Source organism: Antechinus flavipes, chromosome 5 (genome assembly GCF_016432865.1).
Source record: "Antechinus flavipes isolate AdamAnt ecotype Samford, QLD, Australia chromosome 5, AdamAnt_v2, whole genome shotgun sequence".
Classification (NCBI taxonomy): domain Eukaryota; kingdom Metazoa; phylum Chordata; class Mammalia; order Dasyuromorphia; family Dasyuridae; genus Antechinus; species Antechinus flavipes.
The window spans coordinates 95,700,811-95,719,445 of NC_067402.1; positions in this window are offsets into that span (position 1 = coordinate 95,700,811).

The window sequence follows — 18,635 nt, forward strand, 5'->3', positions numbered from 1 at the left end:
AGAAGAATGATGAATCATTTTCTATTCATACCTCCATTTTTTGATTCAATTTCTCTGTTACAACCCATTTGTTCATTGTTTGTTTCAACTTTAACTTTTTTTTTTTAATTTTCTTTTCAATATGTGTGCTCATGTGTGTTTATGTGTAAATACAGATTTGAGTGTGGAAAAATGGGAACCATTTATAGCATAAATTCCTGATCTTTGTCATAGGACTGGTGAAACTTATGGACCACTTCTTCTTTGAATGTGTGTGTGGGGGAGGGAGGGGACGATGTGTGTGTGTGTGTGTGTGTGTGTGTGTGTGTGTGTATGTGTAAAATTACAAAGGAAAACTACTATATTGAAATAAATATCAAAATACTGCAAAAAAACCCAAATACATGGACCCTATTTTAAGAGCCCCTACGCAGTCTTACATAAATATGGAAAATATTTAGTTTTATTATATAAAAAAAAGAGCTGTCCTTTTTAGGACAGCTTCAGCTCCCGAGAATTAAGGGGAAACCTGAGATACAGGGATACAGAAAAAAGAATATATGTGCCTAAATCATAACTTATTTGATTTTTAAAATAGTATTGAATGAGATAAGGTGAGATCTTTCAAGACAGTTGTGAAAATCGAGCAAGGCTTCATCTATTTCAAAGTTTGAGTAGGCCTGAAGGATTTAAGCATTAAGTCAAGGGCATACTTAAAGTGTCTCCTCCCTGCTATCCTCTTAAGGGCATACTTAAAGTCTCCTCCCTGTTATTTCCCTAAGGGCAGATTCTTGTTATCCTCCCTATTTCAGCCAAATATGGGCAACTATGTACTTATTGGTCAAGTTCAACTTCTTGGATAGTTAGTTCCCCGTTTAGAATGTAAGATCCTCACCCAATAAGGATGAGGGTCAGTGGTGGGAGGGGAATTTGCATTAGAGATTAAAAGCTTTGACCCTGCCCCGCTATGGTGCTTCCTCCCTTTGATTGTCTGCTGGATGGGTGGGATGCCCCATTCTCCCCAGAAAGTAAAATAAACTTTGCTTTGCTTCTAGAGATCTCTCCAGTCTTTTTTTTTTATTAAATGGTTTCTGACCTACACAGTATTCATGTCTCTGGGATCCAGGGCCTTAATATTATTGGAGAGATGACAGAGGAAAGATGTGCTATTAATGTGAATATTTATGCATATTCTGTATTTTATATAGAAACTTGTACAGTTTATATATACATGCTTTTATGTTTGTATAGAATAATTTTAGCTATATGTATTATGTATATGCATGTTCACACAGGCATATCTGTGTCATATATATGTATATGTATATATCTGTGTCTATATGTGAATGTCAAAGTGATGAAAAAAGAAAAAACATTAAAAACAATTTGTTTCTATGAGCACCTAATACAACACTGAGCTTAGTATAAAAAAAAAAAAAAAGTAAAATTAGAAGGCACTTCAGAGATCATCCACTCCAACTAACTCTTTTTTTACTTATTTTTAAAATAAATTTTAATAAATGTATTTATTTAAAACTAAATACAAAGTGAGAAAAAATAGAAAAAGGAAGACAAAAAAAAAAGAAAAAAAGAAACATTACTCTGTGCTCAGCAGAATATTAGCAAGGATTCAAAATATGTAACAATATATTTTCATTTCAAGAAAGCATATATAATACTAGAAGACATTATATTCATGACCATCCATCTTTTCTTTGTGTCCTTGTAGGTTATTCTTTTGTTCTTTGCTGTACACTTTTTATTTTATTCTTTTTCCCCCCTTTCATTCCCACCCCTACCTTTCCAAAGCAGGCTACAGTTAAACACAGATATCTTTATATATGTATACATATGTATAGAGATGGGTATATACATACATACATACAGAGATATACAAACACACACATATACATTTATACACACACCCAATACACAAAGACACATGTATCTATATGCACACATATTTGCCTACATGCATACATATGTACATAAACACATATAAATGCATTTACACAGAGCAGACATGCATCTAAACCAGCATTAATATGGCTGACATAATGTAGATTTCTCTCTTGAGTGAATCTTTGTCTTTGTCTAAGATCAATGATTATTAGTCCAACTCTTATTCTAATAAATACTACTCTTGATCCTTGTTACTATGTTTGTGTCTATCTCTTATTTTCTATCCCTACTAAATCTCCTACTTTAGTTCTACTCCTAAACTTGCCTTGCTATTTTTTAGCCTCCCCCACCCATGGATCCTTCCCTTATCTTCTCCCCTACTTTTCCCTTCTTCTTTATCCCATTCACATAAATCTACATATGTTATCCCACTCCAATTAATTTATTTTTTCAGGATTAAATATTGCACTTTTTATTCTTGAACTGGTTGTACAATAAGTATTTCTTTTAATTCATATATATATACATATATATATTTGTTTATTTTAGTATTTTGCTTTTCCAATTTACATGTAAAACATTTTTTTAAAGAATTTGTTTTTAAAATGTTGAGTTCCAGATTCTCTCTCTTCCTTCCTCCCTCCCCCCACCCCCCATGAGAAGGCACATGTTAGGTTTTCCAAAATATTTCCATAAATGCATATTGCAAAAGAAAACATAACTCTTCCCCTTTCAAAAAGTAAGTTTAGAAAAAAAGTGAAAAAAAAATTATGTTTCAATCTGCATTTAGACAGATTTATATCCTTTTTCTTTTTTCTGGGTATGGATAGTGTTTTTTTTTTTTCATAAGTCCTTCAGAGTAGTCCTGTATCACTTTATTTCTGAGAATAGCAAAGTCATTTGTAGCTGATCATCCTACCACGTTGCATTATTTTGTACACAGTACACTTCACTTTGCATGAACTTATGGAGTACTACTGACATTTTTTTTTTTTTTTGTGAAAGCATCCAGCTTATCATTTCCCATTGAATAATAGTATTCCATCACAATCATATACCACAACTTATTCAGCTATTCCCAAATGATGGACATTTCCTCAATTTTCAACTCTGCCCTGAGAAAAGAATTACTATGTGGGCAGCTGGTGGCACAGTGGATAGAGTACCAGCCCTGGTCAGGAGGACCTGAGTTCAAATCTGGCTTCAGACATTTAACTCTTCCTAGTTGTGTGACCCTGGGCAAGTCACTTAACTCCAATTGCCTCAGGGGGGAAAAAAAAAAAAAGAAACACTATAAATATTTGTATACACATAGGATGTTTTCCCTTTAAAAAAAAAAAGTTATCTCTTTTGGGAAATATGTCAAAGGGCATACGTGATTATAATAACCCATTTGGCATAATTCCCAACTGTCCTACAGAATGGATGAATCAGTTCACAATTCCACTCACAATGCATCAGTGTCTCATTTTCTCCACATTTCTTCCAACATTTGTCATCCTCCCCTTCTGGCCCATCAACTAGTCTCATAGATATGAAGTAGTACCTCAGAAATGCTTCAACTTGGATCTCTCTAAAGCCATTTATAGTTACATGGAAAAATGTTCTAAATATTCGAGAAATGCAAATTAAAACAATTCTGAGGTACCACCTCACACCTCTAAGATTGGCTAAAATGATAGAAAAAGATAATGATGAATGTTGGAGGGGATGTAGGAAAACTGGGACACTGATACATTGTTGGTAGAGTTGTGAAATAATCCAATCATTCTGGAGAGCAATCTGGCACTATGTCCAAAAGGATATAAAACTGTGCGTACCCTTTGACCCAGCACTGTCATGACTGAGTCTATATCCTAAGGAAATCAAAAAGGCGGGAAAAGGACCTATGTATGCAAAAATATCTATAAGAGCTCTTTTTGTGATAGAAAAGAATTGGAAAATGAGAAGATGCCCATCAAGTGGGGAATGGCTGAACAAGCTGTGGTACATGAAGGTAATGAAATATTATTGTTCTATAATCAATTTTGAACAAGCTGATTATAGAAAGGCCTGGAAAGATTTATTTGAATTGATTCCTAGTGAAACAGCAGAACCAGGAATACATTGTATACAATTAACAACAAGAAGGTGCAATGATCAACTATGAAAGGCTTGGTTCTTCTCAATGGTTCAGTGATCCAATGCAATTCCAATAGCCTTTGGACAGAAAATGACATCTGCATCCAGAAAAAGATCTAAGGAAACTGAATGTAAATTAACATATGCTATGTTCACTTTTCTGCTTTTTTTAATCTCTCCCATGATTTTTTCCTTTTGCTGATTTTTCTTTCCCAACATGATTCATAAAGCAATGTATATTAAAAATAAATAAACTTAACAATTAAAAAAAAACTTGCATCTCTCTAATAAATACTGAGTTAGAGTATTTTTTTTTACTATGGCTTTATATAGCTTGATTATTTCATCTGAAAATTGTTCATGTCTTTTTATCATTTATCAATTGGGGAATGGCTTTTATTTTTATAAATTTGACTCAGTTCCCCATATCTCTGAAGAATGAGACTTCAATCAGAGAAAATTGTTTCAAAATTATTTTTACGATTACTGTTGCCAACTCTATTTCCCTCCACTTATGGTATTCGTTTTCTACTTTCAACTCAAAAGTATTTTTCTTCTAAATATCTCCTGCCCCCAATATTCCCTTCTTTGTAACACATTCCTTCCTTCTAGTGTCCCCTTACTCTCCTACTCTCCTACAGGGTAAGATAGTTTTCTCCACACATAGTGAGTGTGTATGTTATTTCTTCATTGTGCTAATTCTGATGAGAGTAAAATTTACTCATTCCCCTTCTCTTTCTTTTTTCCCTCCAGTGTAAAAGCTTTTTCTTGCCTCTTTACTGGCAGATAATTTATCCATTCCACAGTTCCCTTTCCCTTTCTCCCAATACATTACTCTGTTCCTCTTTAATTTTATTTTTTTGGATAATATATCTTCATATTCAACTCACACTTGTGCCTTCTGTCTATATATACTCCTAATTGCCTTAATGATGAGAAATTCTTAGTAGTTACAAGTATCATTTTTTTTATGTAGGAATATAAACATATTAACTTCATTAAGTCCCTTATGGTTTTCCTTTCCTCATTATGCTTATCATGAGACATTTATTTGAAAGTCAAATTTTCTATTTAATTCTGGTCTTTTTATCATGAATGCTTGAAAAATAATTTTATTTCATTGAATATCCACCTTTTCCTCTGAGGGTTATACTCAGTTTTGCTGAGTATACTCTTGCTTGTAATTCTAGCTCCTTTACTCTCTGCAATATCATATTCCAGTCCCTCCCATCCCTTAATGTAGAAGCAATTAAATCTTTTGTTATCCTAACTGTGGCTCCACTGAACTTAAACTGGTTTGTTGTTGTTGTTGTTTTGTTTCTGGATGCATGCAGTATTTTCTCCTTGACCTGAGAGTTCCAGAATTTGACTATACAGTTCCTGGGAGTTTTCATCTTGCCATCTCTTTCAAGAAGTGATCAGTGTCTTCTTTCAATTTCCATTTTACTTTTTGGTTCTAGAATATCAGGGCACTCTTCCTTGTTAATTTCTTGAATGTCTTGATGTCTGGGGTCTTTTTTTTTTTTAATCATGGTTTTAAGGGAGACCAAAAATGTTAAAATTATCTCTCCTAGATCCATTTTCCAGAACTGTTGTTTTTCCAATAAGACATTTCACATTGCTTTCTATTTTTGATTCTTTTGGTTTTCTTTTATGATTTTTTGATTTCTCATATAGTTATTAGCTTTGCTCAAATTTAATTTTTCAAGAATGATTTTTCTCAGTGGGCTTTTGTACCTTTTATACATTTGACTACTTTTGCTTTTTAAGTCATTCTCATTAGCTTTTTTACTTCCTTTTGAATCTCTTTCATTTGTCTTCTCAATTCTCTTCTAACTCTTACTTGATTTTCAATATCCATTTTTAGCTCTTACAGGGCCTGAGACCTATTCTTATTTTCCTTGGAGGCTTTGGATATAGGAACTTTGACTTTGTTATCTTCTTCTGAGGGTGTGTTTTGATCTTCCTTGGGACCATAGTAACTTTCTACAATCGGAATCTTTTTCTGTTCGTTGTTCATTTTCCAGCCTATTACTTGACTTTATAACTCTTTGATAAATTATAGTTCTGTTTCCATGGTGGAGGATGAATGTTCCAAATTTTAGGGGTTTTGTGCAGCTATTTTCAGAGATCTTTTTAGGGACCTTTAAATTTTCAATTCTTCCAAGGTTCTATGATCCAAGGAGAAATATACTTACTACTCTACTAGTCCATGCACTGGTCTGTGAATGACCACAAACATTCTTTTCTGGAACTGTAAGGGGGGTTCCCTGCTCACCTGGGGCTGAAAGTTCTAGGAGATTATGTACCTCATCACCCTGGGACTGTGAGCCAGAGCTGAGTCCAGGATTTGAGCATGAGTAAAGCAACACAGTCCAGCTTCAGTGCTAGGAAAGAGACCCCTATAGTCTACTTGTGAACAGCTGTTTTTGATCCTTTTACTGTCTGTGAACTGAGAACTCCATATGCCACTGCTGCTGTCCCTGCAGCCCTTGCTGCAACCTATTCCTTGACTCCCCTTTTTTGCTGGGACCAGGGCTGTGATGATGTTCCCTGTGCCATGACTTGCCAACTCAGCATCATGAAATGGAACTTTCCTGCTAACTTTATAAACTGTTTTCAGCTGCAAAATTGTTTGATTCCATAGTTTTGTTGATTTCAATGCTCTAAAATTTGTTTAGAGTTGTTATTTAAAAGTATTTGGAAGGGTGAGAGGAAACCTTGCAAGAGTCCCTCCCTTTACCATCTTGGCTCTGTCCCCTTTCACTTCCATTAATTAATCTAATCTCTTTTCTGTGTCCCACTTTATCCTGCACCACACTTTCTCTCCCTTTTTATCCCCTTTTCATTAATCTACATACCTTGTTCCACTGCCATAAATCTATATATTCTTCTATATCCCACCTTATCCTATTCTCTCTCCTCTTATTTCTTTATAGCTTTTGGTGGGTTCTATTTCCTTCATAAAGTGTTCCCTATTAAACTCATTCCTGATAAGAGAATTTTTTCTGAACTTTTAGCTTCCCTTGTCTCTTCCCTTATCAAATGCCTGTGTTGGTTCTTCCTCTGCACCTTATTCATACAGCATAATTACTATTATTACTTTTTCCTAGATGTATTTGTTTTTTAGCATCTTAATCAGCTTTGCCCAAATCTTTCTTTTAGGACTACTAAATTACCAATGTCAATCTCAGACATATGGTTACACTTCCATATGTAAAAAAAAAAACATAAAGAGTTTATCCTTGTTTTGGTCCCTTGAAATTATTCTTTAATGCTGACTCTAAATGTTAAATTTTCTGAATTCAGGTTTAGTTGAATCAAAACCCCACATGTCTGCTAGTTCATTTTTTTCCCTTATTCAATATTATGCTTAATTTTGCTAGATATAATATTGTTGATTTCAAACTTAGGGTTTTTTTTTTGTTTTTTTTTTTGTTGTTTTTTACTATCAATATATAATATTCTAGGACCTGCAGTCTTTTATTGTAGCTTCTGATACAATTCTAGTTGTAGCTCCAGCATATTTGAATTGGTTTTATTTGTTTTGTTTTTATTTCTTTTAAACTTCTCTTTAATGTGGAGGTTTCAAAATTTAGCATCAATGTTCCTATGTGTTTTCCTTCTAGGATATCTTTGAAGTGGTGATTGGTGGATTTTTTAACTTTCATTCCTCTCTTACCTCCTCCCCCTCACCATCCCCACCAACCCCACCACTTGTTTTTTCACTTCAGGACGTTTTTCTTAGATTATTTCTTGTATTACTAGTGTCAAGGTTCTTTTTTAAGTCACAGCTTTCAGGTAGTCCAATTATTCTTGTGTTTTCTCTTCGGCATCTATTCTCTAAATGTTATTTTTCTTATATTATCTTCTATATTTTGGCACTTTATATTTTGTTTTATTATTGCTTCTCTTCTATTTTTTTCATTATATATATGTGTGTGTGTGTGTATATATATATATATATATATATATATACACATACATACATATGTATATATACTTATTATTGCTTCGTCTCTTATAGTTTCCCTGACTTCTGCTTGCCCAGTTCTAATTTTCAAAGAATTATTTTCTTCTTTAAGACTGAATCTCCTTTTTTAATTGATTAATTTTCTTTTTATTATCTTGTTTTTCTTTGAGACAGTCTTCTTATTCCCATAATGAATTTCTGTGGTTGTGTTTTTTCCTAATTTGCCTGCTCATTTTTTTAAAAATGAGAATTTATTAGTGAAGTCACCTTTAAACCTGGACTGGGAAGGATGGTGCCCCTGGCTTCACTTCAGTTCTCCCTTTTGACATGGAGCCCAAAACCAAGATATCTACTGCCCCACTATAAATTCACAGCTAGCAACATCTTTGCCCCATTGCTTCTATACTCACCAGCTATGCTAGTTCCTTCTTATCCAAGGTTGCATCTAAGCAGCATATATCAGCCTGGCATTCTCAATCAGTCGAAGTGCTCTCAATCTTCCTAACTCAGACCTCCTGACTTTCCAATTTGTCCCCATTGGTTTCAAGGAAGTTACACTGGAGGTTTATACTTCACACCAATTAGATCTCTATACTGAGGTTATTTCTTCTCATCTCATCAGGTTATCCCAGGAAAGCACCTGTTTTGCCCCAGTTTTATTTGTTTTTCACCACCTATGTTTATCTTGAAATGCAATTTTGTTTTGTTTGTAGGAAATTTCTCTAAAACTTGGAATTTTCTGACTTATTCTGTCGTCTTCTAGGAATCTTTCTCCATTCTTTTTTATTTATTAAGATACTGAGCCCCAAAATATCTGGATGAGATGTTCAAGGTGATAAGGTTTAGTTCTCATACCTGGACCAAAAACATAAGTCTCCCTACTCCTAGTAATGCATTATTTATACTATATGATAATGATGTGGACTTAATCTCTTCCCCTGTGATGATTAGGTCCAAATGATCATTATCAGATAGAGTCAATTATCAGACTATCCTGTAGATAGAGTGATTATGAGGATGGAACTCTTTATCAACCTCTATTATCTATCCCCCATCCTCTGTGCATCTTTAAACAACCTTTAAGATACTGACAGGTACATTCTATTTGCTTCTTGATCCCTCCTACCTCTGAGCCCCCTTTACTTCCCTGCGAAACCTCCCCAGTGCCACCACCACTGCCGCAAACAAGGCTATATATATTTCCCCTATAAAAATCTGCCCAGAACTTTGCTGAGTTCTTTTCAGGACTAACCCACTGTGAGGTTCCTCTTTTTCTCTTCTCATAGTGCTTTCTTTCTAATAGCATCTTTCTCCTTGACTGTAGCTAACTCTGGATAGTCTACTAAGCTTCACTTGGATGTAACCTGCTAGTCAATGGATTATTTGCACCTCAGGGAGGATTTCCTTTCTCCTAGTTAATTATGAGTTCTGCTGGGAAATTTGTCTCTTATATGCTCTCCTACTCTATTTCATATTTATGTTCCTGGTGTCTATTGTATCCTTTCATTTTGTCTGTAAGCTATTTCCCTAAATAAATCAATCTCTTGACAAAGAGAATGGCTACTGTGAATTTGTCACATGTTTATTTTGAATGAAGAATTGCAAACCTCACCTCATCGATAATGCTTGAACCTGGATGAGAAATGTGAAAGCTTGGTGAATATTCTGGTTCCATATAAAAACACCTTCATTCTATCACTGATTTTTTTTAAATGAAAATAAAGATATGACTAAAATAATAACATCTCTTTTTGATCCATAGAATTGGGTTGAGTAAAACGCTCACAATCATGTTGAGAAATCCCTTTGTTTCTCAAAGAGAAGAAGGGAGGAAATGCCTCTTTTTGTTCAGCAAACAGTAAAAGAAGGAAGAAAGAGAAAGATTAATTTCAAAAAAAAAAGTTTTGAAAAAGAAAGGTAGTCATTTTCAGAATCACCTGGATGACATTTCCTCTTAACCAAGACACCATATTTGTGACAAATTCAGCCATGAAAGGATTTTTTGAGAAACGGAATGATACTAAAACAAGAAGAAATAAATGAATGGAATCAATCACCACTGACATCCCTACTTTAAGTAGATCAGTACTGGCTTATTAGTGTTTATATGAAGGTAAGACTAGAGAAGGGGTACTTGGAGTTTGACATAAAAGGAGCAGCAAACATGGGCTGCATTCAAAAAGAAATCAAACTTGAACAATGTGACATCTTACATCATCTTTTCTTATACTGCATTTCAGCAGCTCCTGTTTGGCTGGATTAGCACATTACTGTTTTTGACAAGAAATTAATGTCTTGAGATTTTTCAGCAGGATTGCTGTGGGAAATGTGTTTCTGTGCTAACTATTTTCCCCTCTGTAACTTGATATATGAATCAGCTGATGAAATCAAGTCAGTTTTCTTTTTCTAAGGAGCAGATAATATAACTCAGAAGGCTCATATCTAGAGAAAATCAAATTTCAGTGAAAGGTTTTTACTTCTTTTTTTTCTGATGTATGCTCCAATGCAAATGAAGGTAAATGAATATGACCTGGAAATCTGGAGAAAAAAGATCAGAAAGAAGGGAATTGAAGTCTGAACATACAAATAAATGAAAATTAAAGTTTTTCTTTTATAAAAATATAGGCTACAATAGTCAGCTAATAATAAACAGCTAGATGGCACAGTGGATGAAGTTCTGGACCTAAAATCAGGAAGATTTATGTTTCTGAAATCCGACCTCAGACACTACCTGTGTGACACTGTTTGTCTTAGTTTAATCATCTGTAGTATGAACTAGGTAAGAAAATGACAAACCATTCCAGTATCTTAGCCAAGAAAACTCCAAATAGGATCACAAAGAGTCTGACATACAATTCAACAACAAAACAACAATTAAGAAGCTTATATATGAAAATAGCAATGGAAAATTGAACTGAAAAATGCTTGTCTTCTAAATCTGTACATATCTTAAGATACTTAATATCGAGTACCGAGCTCTGAGTCAATTTAGAATCAAAATAGTTATTATCCCTGAACAAAATCACAATTTAAAATAATTATATTTTATTTCAAAGTTAACTTTTTTGTGGTTGTTTGTCCTTTTTTCTCAAAGACCATGATATCAGGGAGGTGATGTTATGACATGCAAATGGATTTAAGTTCGTAAAGCTGTGTGAAGTCATCAACTTCATTTTTTTCCCCTCCTGGGGGATCTAGGTCCAGTGGCAAGACAAAGATTAAAAAACTAGAGGTGGTCCTGGGTCTAATGGGAGACCTTGACCTTTTTAAGCTAAAGTCTTTAACAGATCTTAGTCTGACTGAGGCCATACCCATTCAGTAATTAAAACTAAGTAAGATATAAGGCAGAAAATGGTCTCTTTTACCTAGTTTAAAACAGAAGAAGAAGAAGAAGAAGAAGAAGAAGAAGAAGAAGAAGAAGAAGAAGAAGAAGAAGAAGAAGAAGAAGAAGAAGAAGAAGAAGAAGAAGAAGAAGAAGAAGAAGAAGAAAAAGAAGAAGGAAGAAGAAGAAAGAAGAAAGAAGGAAGAAGAAAGAAGAAGAAAGAAGAAGAAAGAAGAAGAAGAAGAAGAAAGAAGAAAGAAGAAGAAGAAGAAGAAAAAGAAGAAGGAAGAAGAAGAAAGAAGAAAGAAGGAAGAAGAAGAAGAAAGAAGAAGAAAGAAGAAGAAAGAAGAAGAAAGAAGAAGAAAGAAGAAAGAAGAAGAAGAAGAAAAGAAGAAGAAGAAAGAAGAAGAAGAAAAGAAGAAGAAGAAGAAGAAGAAGAAGAAGAAGAAGAAGAAGAAAGAAAGAAGAAGAAGAAAAGAAAGAAAGAAAGAAAGAAAGAAAGAAAGAAAGAAAGAAAGAAAGAAAGAAAGAAAGAAAGAAAGAAAAGAAACAATCAATCTGGGAAGAAAAGACACTCAGGATTTCTGGTCCAAACAGAAACAATTGCTATTTACATTCACTCTGAGATAAACAGGGTCCAAACAACTGGGACTTGACCTGGAGACTTATTGTTGTTCTATCTATGAGAGCCAGAGTGATTTGGGTTTAAGTATGGTCCCAGCCTGTAAACCCCAAAATACGCTGTTTCAGATATAACTTACAGAGTGAGTAGAATGGTATTGCCTTATGGTATGATTTACACAATATAAGGAAGTTCTTCTCTCAACTAAAATATCTCTTCCATAGTACTACCAAGGGTACCTAAAAGTCAAATAATGGAGATTACATAATTCCCTTAGGTTAGTGTAATGTGAGTTCTATGTATCTTACCAATCATAAGAACCTGTAGGAGAATTATTTAATATATAAGAAGAAAGCTATTTGTGATAAGGGTACTCCTCTCTGAGGAGAGAAGGAAGACAAAGTTAATTTTCAGGTATTCCTTGGGAATACAAACTATAGTGGGGTATTCCATAATCATGAGATAACATGAAAGCACTAGGTTCCTGAAAAAATTATTACAGGAGTAATGTATATAGACACATATTAAAATATACATACAGATATACATAAACACACATTTAGGTAAATTTATAACTTTTTTTTTCCTGAAAACCTCAACTAGATCATCTTAAATTAATAAATTAGATTATGAAGCAACTGGTAATTTTTTGTCTCTTGTCCAGTGTAACCATCAGACTATTAACTAAATTGAATTAGAGAGACAGTTGATTTGGTAATCTGATAGAATGCTTTGAAAATATTTATCTTTAAATTTATAATAGATATAGAATTTATTTCAAATTGACTTTCATAAAGAAATTAAAGATCATAAACTTGAGATTTAACCTTGATATAATAAAACCAAAAAGGGGAGGGGAGGATAAAAGTTTTAAAAATAGAGAAAAAAACAAAGAAGATAAGCAAGTCATACTGAGTATACACTTTAAGTTGGAACACATACTGTCTTGAGTTGTTGGAGAAAAATGATTATGTATAAAAAAGAAAGAAAAGATACTAGATTATTGTAAAATTATATATATGCAATTATATATATAAAATATGCAAACTTCATCTGTTATATATATATATCATATTATATTAATATCTGTAACATATAACATACTATAGATATATAATTAAAATTATAATTAATTATAAATTAATATTCTGTATATTTGGAAAAATCTTTCTTATTCTATCATTCCATTGTTTGTTAGTATAGATTTATTCCCTACTATATTAAAATGACTTATATACATTTTATAGATTAAAAAAGCACAATACAAGATATTTAAATGAGTAAATGCTATATGAGAAGATCTGTCATTTGACTTCTTTGCAGTTCACAAGTGAATTTACCATTTTTTCAGATTTTTAAAAATATTAATTTATTATTATGATTTTTCTTTTCCTCTATTAATATTTTATTAACATGAGTAAACATTGAAATAGACTCTTCCCCTAAATCATCAGTTTAATATATTAATTAGTGCTGCATAAAACTAGTTAAATGTTGTTGACTAATAACAATTATTGTTTTGATAACTAATGCTAACTTGATCCTAATAGCTAACCAATGACAGTAACTCCTTCTTAAAAGCATTCCTCATCAAGAAAAATGAAGAAACTATATCTATAACTTAGGATGCCTATCCTTTTTTCTATTTTAAGAAATCATATATTTAAGAGCATTAATAATGGTGCCAAATTAGTTAAAAATAAAAAGGAGTGTCTCTAGGACTAAATCTTATTTCAAATCAATTACGAATGGAAATGAATCTGCTTAAATATCAATACTAATGTTTTTATACAGATACAAAAGGAAAAAAACAAAACAAAACAAAACACCTTACTTTTTTTTTTTTTTTGATAGGATAATCCAGTTTGACCCACAAAGTCCCTATCCACTTATTCAAGGGCTGATAGCTGAACAAATAATTTAAGTCAATTTTGTTTCATTCCTTTCCCACTCCCTTTCCTATTGGAAGGAAAAGTATAATAATGATCAATAGATTATTAATTGTACTGGAAAAAAATTTGTTCCCCCAAAATGTTATTTTTTTGAGTTTTAGGATTGTAATCCATCAAGAAGATAGCTATATAATTTGGAAGGAAAATCTAATGAATAAGTCTTTTTGTTAGTTTAAATTAATAAAGATATATAAATAGGTTAGACAAGTTGGTTGTTCACAGCAAATTTTTACTGGATTTATAAACTTTTCATCAATAAAGTTTTTATTTTTTAAAGCTGATAAGCTTGAATGAGTATTCTTAATTGGAAATTAATGTATACATTTTAGTGAGGGGGAAGTATAAATCTGAATGGGTAAAAATTGCATCTTTATTTTTACTAACTTCTAAATAAAATTAAGCATTTCTTTCCACTATTCAAGAACATTATGATAAGGGATCCAGGCTTGACCACATCGCCAAGATCTAAGACATACAAAAGTTAAGAACCCTTACCTTAGAAGAAAAATAATTGTCTTCTCTTTTTACCTTATTTTGTTATTACTGACTATTTTTCTTTTTTATACTTTTTGGACCTGTTTTCCTGAACTCCTAAGACTCACTGAACTGCATTTGCCAAAGAAGAATACTTTTTACCTATAGCAGGGAAGTAAGACATTTCATAGCACAGAAGTAGAATCTGAGTTTGGAAACAGATTAAATCTTAATGAATTCATTAATTGTACCTTGCATTGAAGTTTACAAAATGCTTTCACATTTGTTAACATATTTGAGCCTTTCACCAACTATCAGCTTGGAAAAGTAGTTATTGTCTCCTTTCTTCAAGAGAGCAAATTGATAGTGAGAGATGAACTAATTTATTCAAAGTCAACCAGTTAGTGACAGGAAAGATTCAACATTCAAACCTAGGATTTTTACATCCAGACTTCTTTAATTATGTCACTTGCATTCTTAAAAAAAATTATAAATGGGAAGATAATTTGTATAAATAATTTCAAACAAATGCAGTCCCTCATTCAGAGAAATTTGTAGACTCAAGTAATGTTTCACACAAGATTCTACAGTTTAGTAACATATTTTGTTCAAAGTTTGGAGGAAAGTTATGTTTTTGTTAGCTCTACTAAGTAAATTACACCATGGGTAAAGTTTTTTCCAAACTTACATAAATTTTTGTGTCAATAATTGCTTAACTTTCAGATTTATCATTGTGATATATCATAATTTATTTTCTTAAATAGCATCTTATTTGCATAAGATTATTCTTTACACTATTTTAACTCTCACCTTTTGTTGGTGATGATACCTATCTATCTATGTATATATATATATGTGTATATGCAAAGACAATATATATTTATATGTACACCTATGTGTATGTGTATGGAAATTAATTTGGCCCTTGATTTGTCAGTCCTTTTCAAACTGACAGGACAATCAATTGTTATTTTTATCCCCTTGAGTAAGGTATTTTAAGTCCAGTTTCACAATATCTTACATTTCTGTTATCATTAAGGTAGAAGTTTTCAAAAATACACAAGGAAGAGCTAACAAATCCATATACCAATAAAATGTTTCAGGAATTTAAGGGTTCACTTAATCACTGAAATTTAATCATTCTATTTATGGTATGATTCACTCAAAGATATTGGCAGTAAAAATTCATTTAAGAAGAATGAACCATTTAAGAAGATGTCCATCTTAATGATGCAGACTACCAAAATTTACATCTTATTAGATAATCAGTAATTCTGAGAATTATGCATGGTAGACTTACCTGGAGATACAAGTCAGTGGCTACAATTTAATATTCTGTGGAAATAATAAGTGAGTTTCACCTGATGCTTTTTTCACTCTGGTTCAAGGTATTATGTCTAAGTTAGCCAGAGGGGGAAAAGAGGCTTTTCAATTCATATAGATGAAAACTTGACAGAATCATTGGTATTTCTGTCACTCAGAATTTTCAGAATTATTATAAAATGTGATGGATTGATGATTAAGGAACATTGAAGAGGATGCAATGTTCAGAAACTGATTCACATTGATTCTAGATATCTGATAAGTTTGGGTACAAATCAAAACATGCCATGTATATAGACAGAAACACCAGAAATGATTCAAAAATAAGGATTAAGATAATGAGAAATATTCTCATTCATTTTCTGACATTTACTGTATTTGAATTGTTTCATCCACCCTTGCTCTTACCCAAGTCAATTTCCAGAATGACTAGATGTTAAAACTAAAGATTTCAATTCCTTGTAATGGAAAAATATTCTGGGTATTAGGTCATGCTTTTAGTAACTTGCCTAAAGAAATCTTAAAGAGAAATATAAGATCATATGGCCCTAACAATGGAGTTGAAAAGGAATTATTCTGAGGAATTCTTTCAGAACCTGCTTTCCCATTCATCTAATTCTTTTCCCTTTTCATTGCTGGTAGGCTGAGATCAGGTCCAAAGTATTTGAAAATTAGTCTCCCTTGATTTTCAATTTTTAGTGTTTTCAGATTAAAAAAACAAAAACAAAAACAGATGCAATAAAGAAGTTTTGATCTAGCAATTTCTTGAGTTATTTGTGATTCAAGTTTTATTCTTCTCTTGTGAACAAATTTTATGTTGTATCTCCATTGTAGTCCCAGTGCTGAAGTATCAGCCTCATCTACAGGACATGCCTTTACATTAAGTGACCTACTCTATTATTGCAAATCAAATATATTTGTCTGCTTTAAGCAGAGAGCCTCAGAAATATAGAGGAAAATTAAGTCTTCTCTGCCTTGTATATTAGATGTCACCAAATTTCTTTTTTCATGAACATTTTTATAAACTATATTTTTATGGAAAAATTTATTTTAAAATGCCAAAGACCAAAGAAGCCAGGAATAGGAAGAGCTATTGGGAGAAGGGAGGGGAGAAAATCTTAGCAGTGTTTGTGAATGCTGTAGACAAAAAAATGTTTCGTAAAGTAAAGCTGCAAACAAGGTTAAGTCCCAGGCTTATAGCCCTAGGAATAATCTATGCCCAGAAAATACTCAGATTTCAGAAAGAATTTATCTCTTTCTGATCAAAGGGGCTACTTTTTATTCATTCCTTCATTCAAATATGATGCAACCTTCTGGGAGTTGGTGATTGGCATTTATAGAGGGAGTTTCATCACCAAAGAGTACCCCATACTGATAAAATTACAGATCCAGATAAAATAAAAGTATGCACAGTGCTGTTCTAAGCATTTAATTAGGTATGACAATCAAGAAGAAACTATCCTTAATGAATCTACAACCCCAGTAGAGACAGAATATTTACATGGATAAATATAACACAAAAGAGTTATGAATATTTAATGTTGACTACCAAAATATATTTATGTATGGTATAGAATATTTAATAATACTATACATGAAAATGTTATATATTCATACAGGGAGAAACGGAGAGGTATCTTGGTATAGTAGATAGAGTCTCAGACTCAGGACACTGAGGAAAAACTGAGTTCAAGTGTACCTCTGGCACATACATGCTATGTGACCTTGTTGTGTCATATAACCTTATGTTACTCCATACTAAAACTTTTAATTGTAGATCAGGTGCCAATAATTTTTAGTAGAAGAAGTTGCTTCATTGAGAGTTCCCTTTGCCAATCGAATCATGAATCCAGCTCAAATCTAAGAGAAGAGTAAGATGCTAAGAGATCAGATGTGAGAAAAATTATTTCCAGCTTGTGGAATCAGAGAAGACTTCATTAAAAAGTGGCAATGAGCTAGGCTTTGAAATAGTAGCTATGACAGGAATGGTACTCTAAGCTCAAAGGATGTGGCAAGCAAAATGTTCAGTTTTTAAAATATGGGATGTATTTGTTGAGTTGTTGTGGAATGCAGAGACTATAAAAGGAAATTATGTTATAAAAAAAGTCACTGAATAGTCTTAGTTTCCTCATCTATAATATAAATATAATACCCACATTATCTTCTCCAAAAGGTTGAGGTGATAAAAGTCCATACATAGCTTAATTATTTACACTATAATCTTAACACTTTGTAAACTTTTAAAAAATATGTGTGATTTTTGTCAGTTTCATAACATTATAAACAGTCAGTTGTCATTGTAAGAGAAGTGGTTGGGAATCAAGGAAAGGAACTATTGAAAAGTTCTCAATTTTTTAAAAAAAAGTCAGTTCTTAATATTATTTTTAAAAATAAGATGCCAGCTAATTGCCAGTCTGAGAGAACTGTATCATTGGTGGGGAATCAGAAAGTGGATCTTTTGAAAAATCCTTAACCTTTAAAAATATTTTTTGTCAGTTTCTTATGTTATATTATTTCTTAATTCCTTTTAAGGAAATAAATTGCCAGTTAATTGTCATTCTGAGAGAGCTGTCCCACTGGTTGGTGTCAGAGAAAAGCTCTATCAAAGAACTTGTCATTATGAGTAACTAGTGTCTCCTAGCAGCTGACCCTGCCTAACAGCTTTACAGGTGTTCTGCAGGTTTGACAACCTTGATCATAATTTTATCAAGTGACACTCTATAGCTGGGCAGCCCAGAGCATCGCCTTCAATTTAATCACTTGTAAAACTCCGTGGCTTCGGCTATAACTGACTATAAATTGATTTTATCCTCTGGTAGTTGGGAAGCACTAATCTTGTTTAGCCTTTGCTGCTAGAAGGAGTTAGATACGGTTTGATATATATGAAGAAGTTGAATACTGGACACAATTTAAAACTATGAATTTACAGCCTACACAAGATGAATCACTCAGCTTCTTGTGAATGAA